The sequence below is a fragment of the Eschrichtius robustus genome, chromosome 20, assembly GCF_028021215.1.
Source record: "Eschrichtius robustus isolate mEscRob2 chromosome 20, mEscRob2.pri, whole genome shotgun sequence".
Lineage (NCBI taxonomy): Eukaryota > Metazoa > Chordata > Mammalia > Artiodactyla > Eschrichtiidae > Eschrichtius > Eschrichtius robustus.
In genome coordinates this window covers 31,829,807-31,846,281 of record NC_090843.1, presented here as the reverse complement: position 1 = coordinate 31,846,281, position 16,475 = coordinate 31,829,807, and positions in this window count along the sequence as shown.

The window sequence follows — 16,475 nt, the reverse complement described above, 5'->3', positions numbered from 1 at the left end:
GGTCCCCATTTTAGAAAGGCTCTTTTCCTACTTGGTTTCATCCATGGAAGACCCAGAAAGGCTGCTCTCAACTAACCGGGCTGCACATTTCTGAATCCTTGTGGTAGGGCAGTACTGAGCCAGTATGCCACGTAAGCAATGAAAGCAAAGTTTCCTTGCTACAGGAAAGCACACCGAGACCTCGTGTTTTCTCTATGAAATTGGCGTGGGCTTGAAGGGTGAGGCCTACTGACTGCCCTCCTTTATAGCCAGTTGAGGAAATGTAGCAAGGCTGATGCAACCCGCTTACAACGAAATGTTTCTCTTCAGAATAGGAGATTTTGCTACCAAAGGTCAGCAGATACTCTCCCTTAGAGTGCTGTTTCTGTGTAGACTACGGAAAGACACCATGGTCCCTAGGTGAGAACGGCTCTTTTCCCAGTTGGTTTCATCCATGAAAGAGCCAGAAGCGCTGATCTCAACTAATCGGGCTGCATATCCTTGAACCTTGGGGTAGGGCAGTCCTGAGCCAATGTACCAGCTCTGGAATGAAAGCAAAGTTCCATCATGGGAAGCAGGGCCTCAAGTAAGTCTTCCAACTGACTGCCCTCCATTACAGCCAGCTGAGAAAATGTGGCAAGGCTGACGCAAACCGCTTACAACGAAATGTTTCTCTTCAGAATAGGAGATTTTGCTACCAAAGTCCAGCAGCTCCTCTCCCTCAGAGTGCTGTCTCTGTGTAGACTAGGGAAAGACACCATGGTCCCCAGGTTAGAACGGCTCTTTTCCCAGTTGGTTTCATCCAAGAAAGAGCCAGAAGGGCTGATCTCAATTAATCGGGCTTCATATCCCTGAACCTTGGAGTGGGGCAGTCCTGAGCCAATGTGCCAGCTAATGAATGAAAGCAAAGATTCCAGCCTGGGAAGCAGGGCCTCAAGTAAGTCTACCAACTGACTTTCCTCCATTATAGCCAGCTGAGAAAATGTGGCAAGGGTGTTGAAACCCGATTACAATGAAATGTTTCTCTTCAGAATAGGAAATTTTGCTACCAAACGCCAGCAGCTCGTCTCCCTCAGAGTGCTGTTTCTGTGTAGACAAGGGAAAGACACCATGGTCCCCAGGTTAGAAAGGCTCTTTTCCTAGTTGCTTTCATCCATGGAAGACCCAAAAACGCTGCTCTCAACTAATCGGACTGCACATTCCTGATATCTTGCAGTAGGGTAATTCTGAGCCAATATTCCACCAAAGGAATGAAAGCAAAGTTTCCTTGCTACAGGAAAGCACACCGAGACCTGGTGTTTTCTCTATGAAATTGGCATTGGCTTGAAGGGTGAGGCCTACTGACTGCCCTCCTTTATAGCCAGTTGAGGAAATGTACCAAGGCTGCGGCCACCCGCTTACAACGAAATGTTTCTCTTCAGAGTAGGAGATTTTGCTACCAAAAGCCAGCAGCTCCTCTCCGTCAGAGTGCTGTTTCTGTGTAGACGAGGGAAAGACACCATGGTCCCCAGGTGAGAACGGCTCTTTTCCCAGTTGGTTTCATCCATGAAAGAGCCAGAAGGGCTGATCTCAACTAATCGGGTTGAACATCCCTGAATCCTTGGGGTGGGGCAGTCCTGAGCCAATGTACCAGCTCTGGAATAAAAGCAAAGTTCCATCATGGGAAGCAGGGCCTCAAGTAAGTCTTCCAACTGACTGCCCTCCATTATAGCCAGCTGAGAAAATGTGGCAAGGCTGACACAACCCGCTTACAACAAAATGTTTCTGTTCAGAATAGGAGATTTTGCTACCAAATGCCAGCAGCTCCTCTCACTCAGAGTGCTGTTTCTGTGTAGACTAGGGAAAGATACCATGGTCCCCAGTTTAAAACGGCTCTTTTCCTAGTTGGTTTCATCCAAGAAAGAGCCAGAAAGGCTGATCTCAACTAATCGGGCTGCATATCCTTGAACCTTGGGGTAGGGCAGTCCTGAGCCAATGTGCCAGCTAATGAATGAAAGCAAAGATTGCAGCCTGGGAAGCAGGGCCTCAAGTAAGTCTACCAACTGACTTTCCTCCAATATAGCCAGCTGAGAAAATGTGGCAAGTGTGTTGAAACCCGATTACAATGAAATGTTTTTCTTCAGAATAGGTGATTGCTTCAAAACGCCAGCAGCTCGTCTCCCTCAGAGTGCTGTTTCTGTGTAGACTAGGGAAAGACACCACGGTCCCCATTTTAGAAAGGCTCTTTTCCTACTTGGTTTCATCCATGGAAGACCCAGAAAGGCTGCTCTCAACTAATCGGGCTGCACTTTCCTGAATCGTTGGGGTAGAGTAGTTCTGAGCCAATATGCCACCTAAGGAAGGAAAGCAAAGTTTCCTTGCTACAGGAAGGCACACCGAGACCTGGTGTTTTCTCTATGAAATAGGCGTGGGTTTGAAGGGTGAGGCCGACTGACTGCCCTCCTTTATAGCCAGTTGAGAATATGTGGCAAGGCTGAGGCAACCCGCTTACAACGAAATATTACTCTTCAGAATAGGATATTTTGCTACCAAATGTTAGCATCCCGTCTCCATCAGAGTGCTGTTTCTGCGTAGACTAGGGAAAGACACCACGGTAGCCAGGTTAGAAAGGCTCTTTTCCTAGTTGCTTTCATCCATGGAAGACCCAGAAATGCTGCTCTCAACTAATCGGACTGCACATTCCTGATACCTTGCGGTAGGGTAGTTCTGAGCCGGTATGTCGCCTAAGTAATGAAAGCAAAGTTTCCTTGCTACAGGAAAGCACACCGAGTCCTGGTGTTTTCTCTATGAAATTGGCGTGGGCTTGAAGGGTGAGGCCTAGTGACTGCCCTCCTTTATAGCCAGTTGAGGAAATGTACCAAGGGTGATGCAACCCGCTTACAACGAAATGTTTCTCTTCAGAGTAGGAGGTTTTGCTACCAAAGGTCAGCAGCTCCTCTCCCTCAGAGTGCTGTTTCTGTGTAGACTAGGGAAAGACACCATGGTCCCCAGGTGAGAACGGCTCTTTGCCCAGTTGGTTTCATCCAAGAAAGAGCCAGAAGGGCTGACCTCAACTAATCGGGCTGCATATCCCTGAATCCTTGGGTTGGGGCAGTCCTGAGCCAATGTGCCAGCTCTGCAATGAAAGCGAAGTTTCCAGCCTGAGAAGCAGGCCCTCAAGAAGATCTGCCAACTGACTGCCCTCCATTATAGCCAGCTGAGAAAATGTGGCAAGGCTGACGCAACCCGCTTACAACAAAATGTTTCCCTTCAGAATAGGAGATTTTGCTACCAAACGCCAGCAGCTCCTCTCCCTCAGAGTGCTGTTTCTGTGTAGACTAGGGAAAGACACCATGGTCCCCAGGTGAGAACGGCTCTTTTCCCAGTTGGTTTCATCCAAGAAAGAGCCAGAAGGGCTGATCTCAACTAATCGGGCTGCATATCCTTGAACCTTGGTGTAGGGCAGTCCTGAGCCAATGTGCCAGCTAATGAATGAAAGCAAAGATTGCAGCCTGGGAAGCAGGGCCTCAAGTAAGTCTACCAACTGACTTTCCTCCAATATAGCCAGCTGAGAAAATGTGGCAAGTGTGTTGAAACCCGATTACAATGAAATGTTTCTCTTCAGAATAGGTGATTTGCTTCAAAACGCCAGCAGCTCGTCTCCCTCAGAGTGCTGTTTCTGTGTAGACTAGGGAAAGACAACACGGTCCCCATTTTAGAAAGGCTCTTTTCCTACTTGGTTTCATCCATGGAAGACCCAGAAAGGTTGCTCTCAACTAATCGGGCTGCACTTTCCTGAATCCTTGGGGTAGAGTAGTTCTGAGCCAATATGCCACCTAAGGAATGAAAGCAAAGTTTCCTTGCTACCGGAAGGCACACCGAGACCTGGTATTTTCTCTATGAAATAGGCGTGGGTTTGAAGGGTGAGGCTGACTGACTGCCCTCCTTTATAGCCAGTTGAGAAAATGTGGCAAGGCTGAGGCAACCCGCTTACAACGAAATATTAATATACAGAATAGGAGATTTTGCTACCAAATGCTAGCATCTCGTCTCCCTCAGAGTGCTGTTTCTGTGTAGACTAGGGAAAGACACCACGGTCCCCAGGTTAGAAAGGCTCTTTTCCTAGTTGCTTTCATCCATGGAAGACCCAGAAACGCTGCTCTCAACTAATCGGACTGCACATTCCTGAATCCTTGGGGTAGGGTAGTTCTGAGCCAGTATGTCACTTAAGGAGTGAAAGCAAAGTTTCCTTGCTACAGGAAAGCACACCGAGACCTGTTGTTTTCTCTCTGAAATTGGCGTGGGCTTGAAGGGTGAGACCTACTGACTGCCCTCCTTTATAGCCGGTTGAGGAAATGTAGCAAGGCTGATGCAACCCGTTTACAACGAAATGTTTCTCTTCAGAGTAGGAGATTTTGCTACCAAAGGCCAGCAGCTCCTCTCTCTCAGAGCGCTGTTTCTGGGTAGACTAGGGAAAGACACCATGTTCCCCAGGTGAGAACGGCTCTTTTCCCAGTTGGTTTCATCCATGAAAGAGCCAGAAGTGCTGCTCTCAACTAATCGGGCTGCACATTCCTGAATCCTTGTGGTAGGGCAGTTCTGAGCCAGTATGCCACCTAAGCAATGAAAGCAAAGTTTCCTTGCTACAGGAAAGCACACCGAGACCTCGTGTTTTCTCTATGAATTTGGCGTGGGCTTGAAGGGTGAGGCCTACTGACTGCCCTCCTTTATAGCCAGTTCAGGAAATGTGGCAAGGCTGATGCAACCCGCTTACAACAAAATGTTTCTCTTCAGAATAGGAGATTTTGCTACCAAAGTTCAGCAGCTCCTCTCCCTCAGAGTGCTGTTTCTGTGTAGACGAGGGAAAGACACCATGGTCCCCAGGTGAGAACGGCTCTTTTCCCACTTGGTTTCATCAATGAAAGAGCCAGAAGCACTGATCTCAACTAATCGGGTTGAACATCCCTGAATCCTTGGGGTGGGGCAGTCCTGAGCCAATATACCAGCTCTGCAATGACAGAAAAGTTCCATCATGGGAAGCAGGGCCTCAAGTAAGTGTTCCAACTGACTGCCCTCCATTACAGCCAGCTGAGAAAATGTGGCAAGCCTGACGCAAACCGCTTACAACGAAATGTTTCTTTTCAGAATAGGAGATTTTGCTACCAAAGTCCAGCAGCTCCTCTCCCTCAGAGTGCTGTTTCTGTGTAGACAAGGGAAAGACCCCATGGTCCCCAGGTTAGAAAGGCTCTTTTCCTAGTTGCTTTCATCCATGGAAGACCAAAAAACGCTGCTCTCAACTAATCGGACTGCACATTCCTGATACCTTGCAGTAGGGTAATTCTGAGCCAATATGCCACCTAAGGAATGAAAGCAAAGTTTCCTTGCTACAGGAGAGCACACCGAGACCTGGTGTTTTCTCTATGAAATTGGCGTGGGCTTGAAGGGTGAGACCTACTGACTGCCCTCCTTTATAGCCAATTGAGGAAATGTAGCAAGGCTGATGCAACCCGCTTACAACGAAATGTTTCTCTTCAGACTAGGAGATTTTGCTACCAAAGGCCAGCAGCTCCTCTCCCTCAGAGTGCTGTTTCTGTGTAGACTAGGGAAAGACACCATGGTCCCCAGGTGAAAACGGCTCTTTTCCCAGTTGGTTTCATCCAAGAAAGAGCCAGAAGGGCTGATCTCAACTAATCGGGCTGCATATCGTTGAACCTTGGGGTAGGGCAGTCCTGAGCCAATGTGCCAGCTAATGAATGAAAGCAAAGATTGCAGCCTGGGAAGCAGGGCCTCAAGTAAGTCTACCAACTGACTTTCCTCCAATATAGCCAGCTGAGAAAATGTGGCAAGTGTGTTGAAACCCGATTACAATGAAATGTTTCTCTTCAGAATAGGTGATTTGCTTCAAAACGCCAGCAGCTCGTCTCCCTCAGAGTGCTGTTTCTGTGTAGACTAGGGAAAGACACCACGGTCCCCATTTTAGAAACGCTCTTTTCCTACTTGGTTTCATCCATGGAAGACCCAGAAAGGCTGCTCTCAACTAATCGGGCTGCACATTCCTGAATCCTTGGGGTAGGGTAGTTCTGAGCCAATATGCCACCTAAGGAATGAAAGCAAAGTTTCCTTGCTACAGGAAGGCACACCGAGACCTGGTGTTTTCTCTATGAAATAGGCGTGGGTTTGAAGGGTGAGGCTGACTGACTGCCCTCCTTTATAGCCAGTTGAGAAAATGTGGCAAGGCTGAGGCAACCCGCTTACAACGAAATATTACTCTTCAGAATAGGAGATTTTGCTACCAAATGCTAGCATCTCGTCTCCCTCAGAGTGCTGTTTCTGCGTAGCCTAGGGAAAGACACCACAGTCCCCAGGTTAGAAAGGCTCTTTTCCTAGTTGCTTTCATCCATGGAAGACCCAGAAACGCTGCTCTCAACTAATCGGACTGCACATTCCTGATACCTTGCGGTAGGGTAGTTCTGAGCCAGTATGTCACTTAAGGAATGAAAGCAAAGTTTCCTTGCTACAGGAAAGCACACCGAGACCTGTTGTTTTCTCTATGAAATTGGCGTGGGCTTGAAGGGTGAGTCCTACTGACTGCCCTCCTTTATAGCCAGTTGAGGAAATGTAGCAAGGCTGATGCAAACAGCTTACAACGAAATATTTCTCTTCAGAATTGGAGATTTTGCTACCAAAGTCCAGCAGCTCCTCTCCCTCAGAGTGTTGTTTCTGTGTAGACTAGGGAAAGACACCATGGTCCCTAGGTAAGAATGGCTCTTTTCCCACTTGGTTTCATCAATGAAAGAGCCAGAAGCACTGATCTCAACTAATCGGGTTGAACATCCCTGAATCCTTGGGGTGGGGCAGTCCTGAGCCAATGTACCAGCTCTGGAATGAAAGCAAAGTTCCATCATGGGAAGCAGGGCCTCAAGTAAGTCTTCCAACTGACTGCCCTCCATTACAGCCAGCTGAGAAAATGTGGCAAGCCTGACGCAAACCGCTTACAACGAAATGTTTCTCTTCAGAGTAGGAGATTTTGCTACCAAAGTCCAGCAGCTCCTCTCCCTCAGAGTGCTGTTTCTGTGTAGACTAGGGAAAGACACCATGGTCCCCAGGTGAGAACGGCTCTTTTCCCAGTTGGTTTCATCCAAGAAAGAGCCAGAAGGGCTGACCTCAACTAATCGGGCTGCATAACCCTGAATCCTTGGGGTGGGGCAGTACTGAGCCAATGTGCCAGCTGTGCAATGAAAGCGAAGTTTCCAGCCTGAGAAGCAGGCCCTCAAGAAGATCTGCCAACTGACTGCCCTCCATTATAGCCAGCTGAGAAAATGTGGCAAGGCTGACGCAACCCGCTTACAACAAAATATTTCCCTTCAGAATAGGAGATTTTGCTACCAAACGGCAGCAGCTCCTCTCCCTCAGAGTGCTGTTTCTGTGTAGACTAGGGAAAGACACCATGGTCCCCAGGTGAGAACGGCTCTTTTCCCAGTTGGTTTCATCCAAGAAAGAGCCAGAAGGGCTGATCTCAACTAATCGGGCTGCATATCCTTGAACCTTGGAGTATGGCAGTCCTGAGCCAAAGTGCCAGCTAATGAATGAAAGCAAAGATTCCAGCCTGGGAAGCAGGGCCTCAAGTAAGTTTACCAACTGACTTTCCTCCATTATAGCCAGCTGAGAAAATGTGGCAAGGGTGTTGAAACCCGATTACAATGAAATGTTTTTCTTCAGAATAGGAAATTTTGCTACCAAAAGCCAGCAGCTCGTCTCCCTCAGAGTGCTGTTTCTGTGTAGACTAGGGAAAGACACCACGGTCCCCATTTTAGAAAGGCTCTTTTCCTACTTGGTTTCATCCATGGAAGACCCAGAAAGGCTGCTCTCAACTAACCGGGCTGCACATTTCTGAATCCTTGTGGTAGGGCAGTACTGAGCCAGTATGCCACGTAAGCAATGAAAGCAAAGTTTCCTTGCTACAGGAAAGCACACCGAGACCTCGTGTTTTCTCTATGAAATTGGCGTGGGCTTGAAGGGTGAGGCCTACTGACTGCCCTCCTTTATAGCCAGTTGAGGAAATGTAGCAAGGCTGATGCAACCCGCTTACAACGAAATGTTTCTCTTCAGAATAGGAGATTTTGCTACCAAAGGTCAGCAGATACTCTCCCTTAGAGTGCTGTTTCTGTGTAGACTACGGAAAGACACCATGGTCCCTAGGTGAGAACGGCTCTTTTCCCAGTTGGTTTCATCCATGAAAGAGCCAGAAGCGCTGATCTCAACTAATCGGGCTGCATATCCTTGAACCTTGGGGTAGGGCAGTCCTGAGCCAATGTACCAGCTCTGGAATGAAAGCAAAGTTCCATCATGGGAAGCAGGGCCTCAAGTAAGTCTTCCAACTGACTGCCCTCCATTACAGCCAGCTGAGAAAATGTGGCAAGGCTGACGCAAACCGCTTACAACGAAATGTTTCTCTTCAGAATAGGAGATTTTGCTACCAAAGTCCAGCAGCTCCTCTCCCTCAGAGTGCTGTCTCTGTGTAGACTAGAGAAAGACACCATGGTCCCCAGGTTAGAACGGCTCTTTTCCCAGTTGGTTTCATCCAAGAAAGAGCCAGAAGGGCTGATCTCAATTAATCGGGCTTCATATCCCTGAACCTTGGAGTGGGGCAGTCCTGAGCCAATGTGCCAGCTAATGAATGAAAGCAAAGATTCCAGCCTGGGAAGCAGGGCCTCAAGTAAGTCTACCAACTGACTTTCCTCCATTATAGCCAGCTGAGAAAATGTGGCAAGGGTGTTGAAACCCGATTACAATGAAATGTTTCTCTTCAGAATAGGAAATTTTGCTACCAAACGCCAGCAGCTCGTCTCCCTCAGAGTGCTGTTTCTGTGTAGACAAGGGAAAGACACCATGGTCCCCAGGTTAGAAAGGCTCTTTTCCTAGTTGCTTTCATCCATGGAAGACCCAAAAACGCTGCTCTCAACTAATCGGACTGCACATTCCTGATATCTTGCAGTAGGGTAATTCTGAGCCAATATTCCACCAAAGGAATGAAAGCAAAGTTTCCTTGCTACAGGAAAGCACACCGAGACCTGGTGTTTTCTCTATGAAATTGGCATTGGCTTGAAGGGTGAGGCCTACTGACTGCCCTCCTTTATAGCCAGTTGAGGAAATGTACCAAGGCTGCGGCCACCCGCTTACAACGAAATGTTTCTCTTCAGAGTAGGAGATTTTGCTACCAAAAGCCAGCAGCTCCTCTCCGTCAGAGTGCTGTTTCTGTGTAGACGAGGGAAAGACACCATGGTCCCCAGGTGAGAACGGCTCTTTTCCCAGTTGGTTTCATCCATGAAAGAGCCAGAAGGGCTGATCTCAACTAATCGGGTTGAACATCCCTGAATCCTTGGGGTGGGGCAGTCCTGAGCCAATGTACCAGCTCTGGAATAAAAGCAAAGTTCCATCATGGGAAGCAGGGCCTCAAGTAAGTCTTCCAACTGACTGCCCTCCATTATAGCCAGCTGAGAAAATGTGGCAAGGCTGACACAACCCGCTTACAACAAAATGTTTCTGTTCAGAATAGGAGATTTTGCTACCAAATGCCAGCAGCTCCTCTCACTCAGAGTGCTGTTTCTGTGTAGACTAGGGAAAGATACCATGGTCCCCAGTTTAAAACGGCTCTTTTCCTAGTTGGTTTCATCCAAGAAAGAGCCAGAAAGGCTGATCTCAACTAATCGGGCTGCATATCCTTGAACCTTGGGGTAGGGCAGTCCTGAGCCAATGTGCCAGCTAATGAATGAAAGCAAAGATTGCAGCCTGGGAAGCAGGGCCTCAAGTAAGTCTACCAACTGACTTTCCTCCAATATAGCCAGCTGAGAAAATGTGGCAAGTGTGTTGAAACCCGATTACAATGAAATGTTTTTCTTCAGAATAGGTGATTGCTTCAAAACGCCAGCAGCTCGTCTCCCTCAGAGTGCTGTTTCTGTGTAGACTAGGGAAAGACACCACGGTCCCCATTTTAGAAAGGCTCTTTTCCTACTTGGTTTCATCCATGGAAGACCCAGAAAGGCTGCTCTCAACTAATCGGGCTGCACTTTCCTGAATCGTTGGGGTAGAGTAGTTCTGAGCCAATATGCCACCTAAGGAAGGAAAGCAAAGTTTCCTTGCTACAGGAAGGCACACCGAGACCTGGTGTTTTCTCTATGAAATAGGCGTGGGTTTGAAGGGTGAGGCCGACTGACTGCCCTCCTTTATAGCCAGTTGAGAATATGTGGCAAGGCTGAGGCAACCCGCTTACAACGAAATATTACTCTTCAGAATAGGATATTTTGCTACCAAATGTTAGCATCCCGTCTCCATCAGAGTGCTGTTTCTGCGTAGACTAGGGAAAGACACCACGGTAGCCAGGTTAGAAAGGCTCTTTTCCTAGTTGCTTTCATCCATGGAAGACCCAGAAATGCTGCTCTCAACTAATCGGACTGCACATTCCTGATACCTTGCGGTAGGGTAGTTCTGAGCCGGTATGTCGCCTAAGTAATGAAAGCAAAGTTTCCTTGCTACAGGAAAGCACACCGAGACCTGGTGTTTTCTCTATGAAATTGGCGTGGGCTTGAAGGGTGAGGCCTAGTGACTGCCCTCCTTTATAGCCAGTTGAGGAAATGTACCAAGGGTGATGCAACCCGCTTACAACGAAATGTTTCTCTTCAGAGTAGGAGGTTTTGCTACCAAAGGTCAGCAGCTCCTCTCCCTCAGAGTGCTGTTTCTGTGTAGACTAGGGAAAGACACCATGGTCCCCAGGTGAGAACGGCTCTTTGCCCAGTTGGTTTCATCCAAGAAAGAGCCAGAAGGGCTGACCTCAACTAATCGGGCTGCATATCCCTGAATCCTTGGGTTGGGGCAGTCCTGAGCCAATGTGCCAGCTCTGCAATGAAAGCGAAGTTTCCAGCCTGAGAAGCAGGCCCTCAAGAAGATCTGCCAACTGACTGCCCTCCATTATAGCCAGCTGAGAAAATGTGGCAAGGCTGACGCAACCCGCTTACAACAAAATGTTTCCCTTCAGAATAGGAGATTTTGCTACCAAACGCCAGCAGCTCCTCTCCCTCAGAGTGCTGTTTCTGTGTAGACTAGGGAAAGACACCATGGTCCCCAGGTGAGAACGGCTCTTTTCCCAGTTGGTTTCATCCAAGAAAGAGCCAGAAGGGCTGATCTCAACTAATCGGGCTGCATATCCTTGAACCTTGGTGTAGGGCAGTCCTGAGCCAATGTGCCAGCTAATGAATGAAAGCAAAGATTGCAGCCTGGGAAGCAGGGCCTCAAGTAAGTCTACCAACTGACTTTCCTCCAATATAGCCAGCTGAGAAAATGTGGCAAGTGTGTTGAAACCCGATTACAATGAAATGTTTCTCTTCAGAATAGGTGATTTGCTTCAAAACGCCAGCAGCTCGTCTCCATCAGAGTGCTGTTTCTGTGTAGACTAGGGAAAGACAACACGGTCCCCATTTTAGAAAGGCTCTTTTCCTACTTGGTTTCATCCATGGAAGACCCAGAAAGGCTGCTCTCAACTAATCGGGCTGCACTTTCCTGAATCCTTGGGGTAGAGTAGTTCTGAGCCAATATGCCACCTAAGGAATGAAAGCAAAGTTTCCTTGCTACCGAAAGGCACACCGAGACCTGGTGTTTTCTCTATGAAATTGGCGTGGGCTTGAAGGGTGAGACCTACTGACTGTCCTCCTTTATAGCCAGTTGAGGAAATGTAGCAAGGCTGATGCAACCCGTATACAACGAAATGTTTCTCTTCAGAGTAGGAGATTTTGCTACCAAAGGCCAGCAGCTCCTCTCTCTCAGAGAGCTGTTTCTGGGTAGACAAGGGAAAGACACCATGTTCCCCAGGTGAGAACGGCTCTTTTCCCAGTTGGTTTCATCCATGAAAGAGCCAGAAGTGCTGCTCTCAACTAATCGGGCTGCACATTCCTGAATCCCTGTGGTAGGGCAGTTCTGAGCCAGTATGCCACCTCATCAATGAAAGCAAAGTTTCCTTGCTACAGGAAGGCACACCGAGACCTGGTGTTTTCTCTATGAAATTGGCATTGGCTTGAAGGGTGAGGCCTACTGACTGCCCTCCTTTATAGCCAGTTGAGGAAATGTACCAAGGCTGCGGCCACCCGCTTACAACGAAATGTTTCTCTTCAGAGTAGGAGATTTTGCTACCAAAAGCCAGCAGCTCCTCTCCGTCAGAGTGCTGTTTCTGTGTAGACGAGGGAAAGACACCATGGTCCCCAGGTGAGAACGGCTCTTTTCCCAGTTGGTTTCATCCATGAAAGAGCCAGAAGGGCTGATCTCAACTAATCGGGTTGAACATCCCTGAATCCTTGGGGTGGGGCAGTCCTGAGCCAATGTACCAGCTCTGGAATAAAAGCAAAGTTCCATCATGGGAAGCAGGGCCTCAAGTAAGTCTTCCAACTGACTGCCCTCCATTATAGCCAGCTGAGAAAATGTGGCAAGGCTGACACAACCCGCTTACAACAAAATGTTTCTGTTCAGAATAGGAGATTTTGCTACCAAATGCCAGCAGCTCCTCTCACTCAGAGTGCTGTTTCTGTGTAGACTAGGGAAAGATACCATGGTCCCCAGTTTAAAACGGCTCTTTTCCTAGTTGGTTTCATCCAAGAAAGAGCCAGAAAGGCTGATCTCAACTAATCGGGCTGCATATCCTTGAACCTTGGGGTAGGGCAGTCCTGAGCCAATGTGCCAGCTAATGAATGAAAGCAAAGATTGCAGCCTGGGAAGCAGGGCCTCAAGTAAGTCTACCAACTGACTTTCCTCCAATATAGCCAGCTGAGAAAATGTGGCAAGTGTGTTGAAACCCGATTACAATGAAATGTTTTTCTTCAGAATAGGTGATTGCTTCAAAACGCCAGCAGCTCGTCTCCCTCAGAGTGCTGTTTCTGTGTAGACTAGGGAAAGACACCACGGTCCCCATTTTAGAAAGGCTCTTTTCCTACTTGGTTTCATCCATGGAAGACCCAGAAAGGCTGCTCTCAACTAATCGGGCTGCACTTTCCTGAATCGTTGGGGTAGAGTAGTTCTGAGCCAATATGCCACCTAAGGAAGGAAAGCAAAGTTTCCTTGCTACAGGAAGGCACACCGAGACCTGGTGTTTTCTCTATGAAATAGGCGTGGGTTTGAAGGGTGAGGCCGACTGACTGCCCTCCTTTATAGCCAGTTGAGAATATGTGGCAAGGCTGAGGCAACCCGCTTACAACGAAATATTACTCTTCAGAATAGGATATTTTGCTACCAAATGTTAGCATTCCGTCTCCATCAGAGTGCTGTTTCTGCGTAGACTAGGGAAAGACACCACGGTAGCCAGGTTAGAAAGGCTCTTTTCCTAGTTGCTTTCATCCATGGAAGACCCAGAAATGCTGCTCTCAACTAATCGGACTGCACATTCCTGATACCTTGCGGTAGGGTAGTTCTGAGCCGGTATGTCGCCTAAGTAATGAAAGCAAAGTTTCCTTGCTACAGGAAAGCACACCGAGACCTGGTGTTTTCTCTATGAAATTGGCGTGGGCTTGAAGGGTGAGGCCTAGTGACTGCCCTCCTTTATAGCCAGTTGAGGAAATGTACCAAGGGTGATGCAACCCGCTTACAACGAAATGTTTCTCTTCAGAGTAGGAGGTTTTGCTACCAAAGGTCAGCAGCTCCTCTCCCTCAGAGTGCTGTTTCTGTGTAGACTAGGGAAAGACACCATGGTCCCCAGGTGAGAACGGCTCTTTGCCCAGTTGGTTTCATCCAAGAAAGAGCCAGAAGGGCTGACCTCAACTAATCAGGCTGCATATCCCTGAATCCTTGGGTTGGGGCAGTCCTGAGCCAATGTGCCAGCTCTGCAATGAAAGCGAAGTTTCCAGCCTGAGAAGCAGGCCCTCAAGAAGATCTGCCAACTGACTGCCCTCCATTATAGCCAGCTGAGAAAATGTGGCAAGGCTGACGCAACCCGCTTACAACAAAATGTTTCCCTTCAGAATAGGAGATTTTGCTACCAAACGCCAGCAGCTCCTCTCCCTCAGAGTGCTGTTTCTGTGTAGACTAGGGAAAGACACCATGGTCCCCAGGTGAGAACGGCTCTTTTCCCAGTTGGTTTCATCCAAGAAAGAGCCAGAAGGGCTGATCTCAACTCATCGGGCTGCATATCCTTGAACCTTGGTGTAGGGCAGTCCTGAGCCAATGTGCCAGCTAATGAATGAAAGCAAAGATTGCAGCCTGGGAAGCAGGGCCTCAAGTAAGTCTACCAACTGACTTTCCTCCAATATAGCCAGCTGAGAAAATGTGGCAAGTGTGTTGAAACCCGATTACAATGAAATGTTTCTCTTCAGAATAGGTGATTTGCTTCAAAACGCCAGCAGCTCGTCTCCATCAGAGTGCTGTTTCTGTGTAGACTAGGGAAAGACAACACGGTCCCCATTTTAGAAAGGCTCTTTTCCTACTTGGTTTCATCCATGGAAGACCCAGAAAGGCTGCTCTCAACTAATCGGGCTGCACTTTCCTGAATCCTTGGGGTAGAGTAGTTCTGAGCCAATATGCCACCTAAGGAATGAAAGCAAAGTTTCCTTGCTACCGAAAGGCACACCGAGACCTGGTGTTTTCTCTATGAAATTGGCGTGGGCTTGAAGGGTGAGACCTACTGACTGTCCTCCTTTATAGCCAGTTGAGGAAATGTAGCAAGGCTGATGCAACCCGTATACAACGAAATGTTTCTCTTCAGAGTAGGAGATTTTGCTACCAAAGGCCAGCAGCTCCTCTCTCTCAGAGAGCTGTTTCTGGGTAGACAAGGGAAAGACACCATGTTCCCCAGGTGAGAACGGCTCTTTTTCCAGTTGGTTTCATCCATGAAAGAGCCAGAAGTGCTGCTCTCAACTAATCGGGCTGCACATTCCTGAATCCCTGTGGTAGGGCAGTTCTGAGCCAGTATGCCACCTAATCAATGAAAGCAAAGTTTCCTTGCTACAGGAAGGCACACCGAGACCTGGTGTTTTCTCTATGAAATTGGCGTGGGCTTGAAGGGTGAGTCCTAATGACTGCCCTCCTTTATAGCCAGTTGAGGAAATGTACCAAGGCTGCGGCCACCCGCTTACAACGAAATGTTTCTCTTCAGAGTAGGAGATTTTGCTACCAAAAGCCAGCAGCTCCTCTCCGTCAGAGTGCTGTTTCTGTGTAGACGAGGGAAAGACACCATGGTCCCCAGGTGAGAACGGCTCTTTTCCCAGTTGGTTTCATCCATGAAAGAGCCAGAAGGGCTGATCTCAACTAATCGGGTTGAACATCCCTGAATCCTTGGGGTGGGGCAGTCCTGAGCCAATGTACCAGCTCTGGAATAAAAGCAAAGTTCCATCATGGGAAGCAGGGCCTCAAGTAAGTCTTCCAACTGACTGCCCTCCATTATAGCCAGCTGAGAAAATGTGGCAAGGCTGACACAACCCGCTTACAACAAAATGTTTCTGTTCAGAATAGGAGATTTTGCTACCAAATGCCAGCAGCTCCTCTCACTCAGAGTGCTGTTTCTGTGTAGACTAGGGAAAGATACCATGGTCCCCAGTTTAAAACGGCTCTTTTCCTAGTTGGTTTCATCCAAGAAAGAGCCAGAAAGGCTGATCTCAACTAATCGGGCTGCATATCCTTGAACCTTGGGGTAGGGCAGTCCTGAGCCAATGTGCCAGCTAATGAATGAAAGCAAAGATTGCAGCCTGGGAAGCAGGGCCTCAAGTAAGTCTACCAACTGACTTTCCTCCAATATAGCCAGCTGAGAAAATGTGGCAAGTGTGTTGAAACCCGATTACAATGAAATGTTTTTCTTCAGAATAGGTGATTGCTTCAAAACGCCAGCAGCTCGTCTCCCTCAGAGTGCTGTTTCTGTGTAGACTAGGGAAAGACACCACGGTCCCCATTTTAGAAAGGCTCTTTTCCTACTTGGTTTCATCCATGGAAGACCCAGAAAGGCTGCTCTCAACTAATCGGGCTGCACTTTCCTGAATCGTTGGGGTAGAGTAGTTCTGAGCCAATATGCCACCTAAGGAAGGAAAGCAAAGTTTCCTTGCTACAGGAAGGCACACCGAGACCTGGTGTTTTCTCTATGAAATAGGCGTGGGTTTGAAGGGTGAGGCCGACTGACTGCCCTCCTTTATAGCCAGTTGAGAATATGTGGCAAGGCTGAGGCAACCCGCTTACAACGAAATATTACTCTTCAGAATAGGATATTTTGCTACCAAATGTTAGCATCCCGTCTCCATCAGAGTGCTGTTTCTGCGTAGACTAGGGAAAGACACCACGGTAGCCAGGTTAGAAAGGCTCTTTTCCTAGTTGCTTTCATCCATGGAAGACCCAGAAATGCTGCTCTCAACTAATCGGACTGCACATTCCTGATACCTTGCGGTAGGGTAGTTCTGAGCCGGTATGTCGCCTAAGTAATGAAAGCAAAGTTTCCTTGCTACAGGAAAGCACACCGAGACCTGGTGTTTTCTCTATGAAATTGGCGTGGGCTTGAAGGGTGA